The 9999-nt window shown below is 42.5% G+C and overlaps 1 pseudogene; it reads left to right on the top strand.

Moving 5' to 3' along the window:
* The first annotated feature begins 456 nt into the window (after nucleotides 1–456).
* The window catches only part of LOC122906938, a 127749-nt pseudogene continuing 118206 nt past the window's right edge, over nucleotides 457–9999 (top strand).

The following is a 9999-nucleotide window of genomic DNA, read 5'->3' as shown; positions in this document are numbered from 1 at the left end:
TGTGTCTAAGTTGGATTTCTTTTTAATAACTTGGAATTCGCTGGTTGCTTTATTCTGTGGATTGGTGTCTATCATGCATTCTGAAAAAGAAAGCGAGGCATTATCTCTTCAGATATTATCTTTGCCAGAGTCGCTCTCCTTCTCTCTTATTCTTGGGAAACTATGATCAAGTTTGCTTTAGATCTTTTAATTCTGTCCTTCATTTTTCTTAACCTCTTTTCATATAACCTTTTTGTCTCTCTGTATTCGTTACCTCAACCCATATGCAAATACGGAACTAAATGGAACAGTTTTGCTGTTTAACGCCAGGCGCTTGCCCTTTAAGAGGACCGGAGTCCCACCCCGCGCAGCCCCCCCCCTCCTAGGAAGCCCAGCGGGCTTGATCCACCCCCCCCCGTCCCAGGGTGCCTTGCGCGGCGGGCTCGCTCCCGGTGGCTTAGGAGCGCGCCGCGGGAGCGGAACGTGCTCTCGGGTGGTTGCCCCTCCCACCTCGGCCTTGTCTTTTCAGCCTCTAAGGCTTGAAGTTCCCGCCAGGTCGCGGCTGGGCAAGAGCGATGCTGCCTGGCCCGCCTTGGCTTTGAGGAGCGAGGAACGTCCAGAACCCCCTGCAGCTTCCTTTCGGCGCTGAGCCCCGGCAGCCATGTCCACGGGGTTCTCCTTCGCGACCAGCACGCTGGGCTCCACCACCGTAGCCCCCGGCGGGACCGGCGCAGGCGGCGGTTTCTCCTTCGGGACGGGGGCATCTAGGTAACTGCGCTTCTGCGCCTTCCCCGCCCGGGTCCTCTCCGTGAGACTCCCGTGGGTGGGCCCGTCCCTCTCCCTTCGCGCTGGGTTCCTTTCTAGTGGGTCTGGGAAAAAGAAAGACAGACTTGCGCAGCGCCAGCCTCATAGTCCTGCCGTTTGGGGGCCTGGTCGGGAGGATGCTCATAGGGTTGTGAGGTCCCCAGAATCCACAATGGTTCACCCAGTGTCTCAGTCGAGTGGGGTCTGGCTGGGAGGAAGGGCCTGGGATTTCACACTGAGCCCTCGCAGTGCGGCAGTCCGAGACACAGAACGAATGAACGACATTGTGGGTCGTTCTGGGGTTTCAGAAAAAGACAATAGAAAAATTTTAAGGGAGACAATTAGAGTTTTATCGCTGATAATTCAGAATTCATTGCAGGATATACGGTTTTGGACATTCCACTGCTTTAATGATTTCGTGGTATTTTAAACGAGCTCACCTCTTGGTACCTCATGGAACCCTGTCCTTTGTTACTGTAGTTTTTTGTTTTAAATACGTGTTGCAGCATTTCTTGGTGGTCATTTTGAGCAGTGTGCGTTATTAGTATACGTGAGTGTCATGGTGGAATGACTCACATTGTCTTCTAGTTACACTGAAAAATGTAGGTAGCATATTTATCGTTTTTGTGCAACCTGCTAAACCACCGCTTCAGGCGATGACGAATACAACCAGCAGAGGTTGTTTTTTTTTTTTTTTTTTAAGGTTTTATTTATTAATCAGAGAGAGGGGGAGAGAGCGAGCACAGGCAGACAGGAGGGCAGGCAGAGGCAGAGGGAGAAGCAGGCTCCCTGCTGAGCAAGGAGCCTGATGTGGGACTGGATCCCAGGACGCTGGGATCATGACCTGAGCCGAAGGCAGCTGCTTAACCAACTGAGCCACCCAGGCGTCCCGCATGTGTGCTTTTTAAAAAAAAGATTTTAGGGCGCCTGGGTGGCTCAGTGGGTTAAGCTGCTGCCTTTGGCTCAGGTCGTGATCTCAGGGTCCTGGGATCGAGTCCCACATCGGGCTCTCGGCTCAGCAGGGAGCCTGCTTCTCTCTCTCTCTCTCTGCCTGCCTCTCCATCTACTTGTGATTTCTCTCTGTCAAATAAATAAATAAAATCTTAAAAAAAAATTTAAAAAAAAATAAAAAAAGATTTTATTTATTTGAGAGAGAGAGAAAAAGAGAGCATGAGAGGGGGGAGGGTCAAAGGGAGAAGCTGACCCCTTGCTGAGCAGGGAGTCAGTTGCAGGACTCAGTCTTGGGTTTCAGGATCATGACCTGAGCTGAAGGCAGTCGCTTGACCAACTGAGCCACCCAGGAGCCCTAGCTTGAGTACTTTTAAGTTGCTATGATAATAGGAGTCACTAGTTTGTATTGAGTTCTTATTATTTATGAGGCAGTATTTTAAGCAATTTATATGAGTCCAGTTTAGTTTTCATGACAGCTCTATGAGTTAGGCCGTCTTATCTTTGTTATAGAAAGAAGAATATGGGCAGAGAGGTTGTTAATAAATGGAAGAGGTTGTCAATAAGTGGAAGAGCTGATACTCTTAACTAGTTTGTTTCCTAAGAGTGCTTGCTGGCTAAATTGCTATATCGTACAAGCAAGGCAGAAAAATATGTTTTTAAAAATCTGTCAGCCAGTAAATAAAAACTATATTATGCTTTTTAAGTATTAAAAATTCTGATGACTTGCCAGTCTTAGGTCTCAGTTAAAAATGTTAATGAGGCTCATGTTTTTTGCCATTCATATGGACTTGTTTTTTCTTTCTATGGTATAATCTATGTCATTTTTTCCTTGTTGACACTCTTGACCCCCTTGTGTAGCTTGAAGTCTTTCTCTCATCGTCTTCTCCTGGCTAGTTGTTCCGTCTCTGTGTGCGCAGCTCCCCATCTGTTTAAAGGTGGGTGTTGCGCAGTCCTCTGTAACCTTCCTGAGTGCTGGGTGCATGCGTTCTTCCATATTTCTCTGTGATATCACACAAAATACCTGTATTTAGTCCCTCTTAGCAATTTGCTGTCCCATTGGGATGTAAGTATACCTGGTTCTTTACCTAACAACTTCAGGTTTCCAGTTTTAAATTTATTCTTGGGGACACCTGGGTGGTTCAGTTGGTTAAGAGGCTGCCTTCCACCTAGGTCATGATCCCAGAGTCCTGGGATCGAGTCCCACATCAGGCTCCTTGCTCAGCAGGAGGCCTGCTTCTCCCTCTGCCTCTGCCTGTGCTCACTCTCTCTGACAAAAAAAGAAAAAGAAAAGAAAAGAAAAAAAAAATATTCTTGGATAAGATAAGAGGGGCTTTACAGTTACTTAGTTTGTAGGATATTGTAGTTGTTATCGAGGCTCTTTCGCAGCTGTGCACATTCTGCTTCTGTTTCCTTCCCACTTCCTCTTCCTAGTCTGTTTCCCCATTGAAGACTCGCTGTTACGCATATGGATACCAGTGTGTGATATGCATTTGGGGAATTGAATCTTTCCCTATATTTTTAGTCTCAAGTATTTTTTTTTAAAGATTTTATTTATTTATTTGACAGAGAGAGATCACAAGTAGACAGAGAGGCAGGCAGAGAGAGAGAGAGAGAGAGAGAGGGAAGCAGGCTCCCTGCTGAGCAGAAAGCCCGATGCGGGACTCGATCCCAGGACCCTGAGATCATGACCTGAGCCGAAGGCAGCAGCTTAACCCACTGAGCCACCCAGGTGCCCCTCAAGTATTTTTTTATGATCCACTTTTTGTCACCATTTTTTTTTGAATGAAATAGTTTTAAAATGCATTTGTCATGAAATCTACTTACTTGACAAAAATCATTTTTCTCAGTGATACAATTTTCCAAGTTACTTGTCAGGTCCTTGCAGGAACATTTCCTGGAGTGCGGCACAGCAATGCAGAAGGAAAATCATTTGTCCTCCTTCTTAATAAGGTGATGAGGAAACCGGGAAAGAGAAAAAGCTGAATAAAGAAATTCCATAGCAATCTTTTTCAAGAACTTGAAACCCACAACTTCTCTTTAGTTTGTGAGGGGAAATTCATTACTTTTACAGCTAAGGGATAGCTTCCAGTTTTCAATAAATGTATCCTATACTTGATTTTAAATGAAATTTGAGATTTTAAAAAATACTATCATTGAATGAAGTCTGCAGCCCTAGACATAAGACCGCCACCCACCATACGCAGCCTCTTGAGCCTTTGCTCTGCTTTTCTGCAAGTGGCAGAGCCTCAGATGTATTGCTTCTCACTAATAAATGAATGTGTACCCTTGGCCCTGAGATTGGAAAGGAACAGTGTCACTCAAGGTCCAAGTCTGGATGCAGGAGCACATTGTGGAAGAAGACTGCTGTTTCCACTCCTGTTAAGGAGTTAAGCCATCCCTGTGGAAAGGGGGTTATGCAATCAGGATCTCAGAATAGTATTTGCAGTGTACCGTCAACTGTGCTGGTGTATTTCTGGGACTAGTATATATCTGAATACAGGTTTTTATTGAAGTATTTTTTGAGACACGCACGAAGCCACGATTTGTGCCAACGCCTGTTTTAAGTTTGCTACACAGTGTGGTAGGAACTTAGTTTGAGCAGAGGTTAAAATCAGAATTACATACCACTTGTGGATTACCTCTAGGTGAGTTTGGCATTGAAACAGTGACTATTCTGTTGTTGGGGCACAAGCTGACAATCATTTTTCCTTTCAAATCATCTGGGAACCCCCTAATGTTCTCTCTCTAGATGTCCTGGAGCTTCTCATCGGAGACTTGCCCTAGAAAGGAGGAAAACTGATAAAGCTCAGACAGAGATTGAGAATGAAAATGGAACCACTGTAATAGATCTTCCAGGTACTTTATCCCTCGAAACGGTCTGTTCAGGGACAGGCACAGACCCTGCTGAGCACAGCTTGACGTCAGCGTCTCTGCCCGCGTGGCTTGAGGAGCCTGGCCCGGACAATCCCTCCTTGGAGGAGACACAAACACTGACAGTATGTGCTCTTCACCTTGCTTTTGCTTTTCATCTGTTTTCAAATCAGATATTTCCTTTCTTCTCACTACTCCCTATTACTTTCCCTACATGGGGCGGTTTTTTTTTTTTTTTTCCTCTTCAACAAATAATTTTACTGAGATATGCTTCACATGTCACATATTCACCCTTTAAGTGTACAAGTCTAACAGTTTGCAGTTTAGAAACAGAAAGTGAGTCTTACCTTGAGGCTTATCCTTCCCCCTCCCCCTCTTCTGTTGTAGTCCACAAATTCACTGGTCATCAACAGCCTTCTTTTGTTTGTTTGTTTTGAAGCCTATTGCTTCTTGACTAAGAAATCCACAGCATCAAGAAGAACAAAAATAATACCTCAGCCTAAGTGCTTATTCTGGGTCAGCACTGTGCCAAGCACTTTACATATATTAACTTATTAAATGCTTGTACCAATACTGGATATTTTTTAATGATGAGGAAACTTAGTCAGAGAGTCATTGGTCAAAGTCTGAGAGCCAGGAGATGGCTGGGTATGTATCTGACTCCAAGGCCATGTGTCTGACTATTGCTGTCCTCTGGTAGCAGCCACTGATCTGTCTACATGACCCACCAGGAAACAGGCAGAAAACCTCTAGTCATAGATCTTGGGCATATCTTAGTCGTTGGCCCTTTGTCTTACTTTTAAATAGGTTTATCTCTTATGAAAATTCCAATTTTTCTACAAATCCCAGTTTTCCCAGCCATGGCTGTAACAATTCTTCTATCTCCTACTGCTCAGATCAAGACCCTCCTCTTCTTGCTTAATGTGGTTACTTTGTCATCCACTCTGGTGATTGTACATCCCAGAGTTTGTCTTTTTTATTTCATATGGACTGCCTTGCACTGTTTACAGCTGTTTCATGGGTCAAACTTTCTCTGATCAATTAGGACAAGATGATATTGTCTGTATATTTCTTTATCAGATCACTGTGTAGTCCCTAGTGATCTGATGCACAATAGTTACTTGTTGATTATTTACTGATCACCTTGCGAAGAGGAAGTGCTTTGCTAATCTTACCTATCGGTGTTTTGGTCATTCTGTTTTTCTTATCCCGTGGTATTGCTTTGTTATGAATCATCTGTTAACATAAGGTCATCAGTAATGAAAGACGATAACTTACTTACCTGAAGCTAATCAAAATATAAAACGTTTTTCTTTCCACCTATTTCTCTCCCTCTCGTTTTTAACTTCGCAGCTACGCAACAGCCAGTTAGTTTACCGGAAGGCGAACTTACTACAATTGAAATTCACCGGTCTGATCCTTATATTCAGCTAGGAATTAGCATTGTGGGTGGCAATGAAATGCCACTGATAACATTGTTATCCAGGAAGTCTATCGGGATGGGGTGATCGCCAAAGATGGAAGACTTCTTGCTGGAGACCAGATTCTTCAGGTATCAATTTTTTAAATAATTTTGTTAACTTGCCTCTTTTTCTGCTCTTATTCATCAATTTAAAACTTAGGAAATTATGGTCCTGTGGAATCTGACTTATAAAAAGGTAAGTTTTACTGTTTTTTTATGCAAAACAGATCAGAATTTATCTGTAATTTCTCCGATTTCCCCCAAACTCATGGAATGTATTTTTACCCCCATCTTAAATTTGATCCCACATGTGCCTCAGTGCGTGGCTCCCCAGGCCAGCTGGATTCCTCCTGGCTTGGACTCCACGGTTGGCTATTTCGGGGCCACCTTCACTGCTAAATTCCCTTGTCCCATTGGCTGTATCCCTAGTCCCAGGGTACCATCCATCAGTTACCTTCGTTGTCTGATTTATCCTTCTCTACACCGATTACTATAATCTAGAAAAGACAGGTCACACAGCACAAGTTACTTACAGCTTACACCATTGAATTTTAGAATTCGGAAATCATGACCACCTCTTGTTGGCTCTCCAACGCACTCTCATGCACAAACAGCCTGACTCTGCACTAATCCTTGGTGCTACCCTCTCCCTCTTCTTTTAAAGAGAAATAGCTACTCCAACAAACATACTAGCTTTGGGCAAGATGATATTATGTTAGAGGGCATACTGATGAGCATGAGTTGGCCAGAACTCCACTGTTCATGTGAATTCTAGGGTTCATGTGAAAATTGACCTGGATATATGACCCATACGAGTGTGAGTGGTACTTGAAGCTAAAAGAATGGGTATTGAGGAGAGAAGAAATAGGCAGGAATGAGAAAAGATGTCTTCTAGGAACCCAAGCTCAAGGACTCTTGCCTCGATTTCACTGCTCGGTCCTTCCCCACGGTCTGTTGGTATTCACCCCTTCCCTTTTCCCTGCCACCTCTCTGGTCCGTGCCCTCACTGCTTCACGTCTAACCCGGTAGAATCAATAACCTTGCCTCCCTACTCTGCTCTGAAATCCGGTACCACCATTGTCAGGTTAATTCACCTGTGACTCTGCTTTCCCTGGGAAGATTGGACCAGAGAATCAAGTCCATACTGATTAATCTAATAGTCAGGGTCCTCTGTGGACTCTTACACAACCTGTCCCCTCAGCCTTAACCCTTGCTTTTTCTTTCAGCTGTAGCCATTGGTGTATTACTGAAACATCATAGGCATGGTGGTCAGAGCTGAGGGTATAATTAAGAGCAAAAAGCAACCCCTGCCCTCATAGAATGTATAATGTAGCAGAAAAGCCAGACATAGCAATCTCCTTGCTTCCCTCCATATTCCAGCCTGTCCCCATTGTGCTACAGCTTCCCCACCTTCATCCAAAAAGCCCTGCCCTGCCATTTTCACCCATTCAGACCTCTTCTCACTTGAAGTGCTGAAGATATTCCTTCTCTTCACCACTTAATACGTAATTGGTCACAGAGAGTTATTCAAATGCAGTGTCTTCCTTTGGGGATGGCAGCCGCCATTACTACGTACTATGGGACAGGCTTCTCACAGAGCTGTGCCTGGAGTCGGTACCCAGGACATACTTGGTGAGTCAATAAAAGAGTGGATTTGGTTATGATATCCTGTTGGGAATAGCTGTCTTCTTCATTAAAACAAAACTTAGAACCTCTAGGATTTTTAGTTCTTCAAGAGAAATGTCCAGAGGGGAAGACAGACAAACTAGGCTCCAAGAGCAGCAGGATTGACCTTTCCACGGGGGGTTCCTGGCTTTGGTTTCCGCGCCCATCCGTATTCTGCCTCTTGTAGTTTGTGATCTCCACTTCAACACTTGGGCCCAAAACCCCTCCTTATTGCACTTGTCCTGGCTGACACTGACTGAACTTCCAGTGTTTTGTTCTTGACTAAATCCGAAGAGGAAATAGGAGAATACAGGAAGCATAACTAATCCAGCTTATGTAAAATCCAGTTTCTGATCCTACCATAGCTAGCTATTTACCACATTCCTGTGTTTGCTGTCCTTTTATGATATTAGTAGTACTCTGGTTGCATGAGGTTGGCACAGCTCTCTGGACACCTTACCTGGTATTCCTTCTACCCCAGCTCCTAAACTGATTCTCCGTGGAGGAACTCTTGTAGCTGGTTTTGACATTTTGACACCTTTGTGGCCAAGACCAAAAGAGCCAGATGGCCCTTTTCTGCAGCTTACACAGTGTTCTTTTCTTCTCCACTTCTGGCCTTTCTAGCTATAATTGAGTATACATTTATTTTCATCTTTTGTTCTTTGCTACCAGCAGTGTGCCAGCTTTGGATATTAAATTTTTTACATATTTTTATTTTTATATATTTCATATTTTTTACATATTTTGATTTTCCATATTTCTCACGCTTTTTCTAAATTTTCAAGGTAAAAACAAATGCTTTGTTCTTATTTGCATTTCTTTGAGTATAATTGAGGTGAAGTCTGTAACCTCAGATTTACTAATGTATTTAATATATAGTTTGCTAATATATTAGCAAAAATACAAAAATGTATAAAAATATATTTAATATATAGTTTAGCTTGCTATAGGGTTTTGTTTGCTAATATATTTCATCTACATGCTTTTTTACTGGTCTGCTTTGGAGAATCGTTTAATAACATAACTGAATCTGTATACCTCAAATAAAAAGCTAATTATCTGAAATACTGGCTATAATTTGGGGAATTAACTCAAAGCTATAAATCAGCATTGTAAACATTCCAGTGCATTATTATTGTTTATGGAGGCATACATATTAATGACCCTAAGAATGGCAATCTTAAATCCACTTTAATGATTTCAAATTGATACAAAAACTATGAGTACATAACCTGATTATTGAATTCACAAAGGTTCTCTCCTCTTGTGGGCCTGACTTCTCATTGGCCTTTGGCTGGTATGCTGGAGCCAGTAAGTAAAGCCACACTCCTTGCCCAAATACAGAGTAGTATTTATGGCCAAATACAGAGTAGTATTTATGACACTTGGAAAGAAGGCTCCTTAGTATATTTTTACTACCTGGTTATCTTCCACTTTTTGTGAGCTGCATAAATAATACCGTGATCCAATTTGAAAATACCTTGGAGTCGTTAAGATGGTTTATTTACAGACCAAAGGGCTAGCTAGCCTGTGTTTTTAGTTTAGCAAACTAGATGTAGTAACAGTGCGTGGCTTTGGTTTTCCCACACTGATTATATGTGTGCGTTTTATATATATACCCACACATCCATGTTATTCTATTAAATAACCTAGTTGAAAAGGAGAACCATATACCCTCAGGGCCTTTCACAGTGCAGCATTTTGAGCAGTTTGAAGAATAAAATAGTGTAAGAGATTACATCAGTAATACTATTAAAAATAATACAAATTTCAGAAGATGATTAAGAGTACGAATTTACAGTGCGATCTGAGTCGTCAGTGATTTATTCACTTTTGGTTTTGAAGGAAAATAATTGTAGTCATGTCTTGACTGCATTGGTCCAAAATATATTTAGCTAAAGATGTGGTAAAGTTTACTCTGTTGGTGCTATTTCTACAACATCTAGCAACAGTATTTTATTTGGTTTCTGCTTTCTCTGTGTTTCAGTGGGAACCACACATTTGTGAAGGGAAAATCTCTGATTGTAGGATATTCCACAGCCCACATCACAAAGATGGTGTGAGGCTACATACTTGCACTTGGCTAGTGCTGGATTCCAGCCAGATGTTTGTAAAGTCATTTGTGATAGATGTGATTTAAGATGGAAAAATAAGAACCTAGAGATAAGTGGCTTTTTAGCTGAATAACCAGAAATGATGAGTTTTGACTAACAAATCCACGTCAGGCTGGTTTTTTAGAAGCTGCCTTAAAGTTCTGTTCTTGACCC

The sequence above is a fragment of the Neovison vison genome, chromosome 5 (assembly GCF_020171115.1).
Source record: "Neovison vison isolate M4711 chromosome 5, ASM_NN_V1, whole genome shotgun sequence".
Lineage (NCBI taxonomy): Eukaryota > Metazoa > Chordata > Mammalia > Carnivora > Mustelidae > Neogale > Neogale vison.
This window is presented reverse-complemented; position numbering and strand designations above follow the sequence as displayed.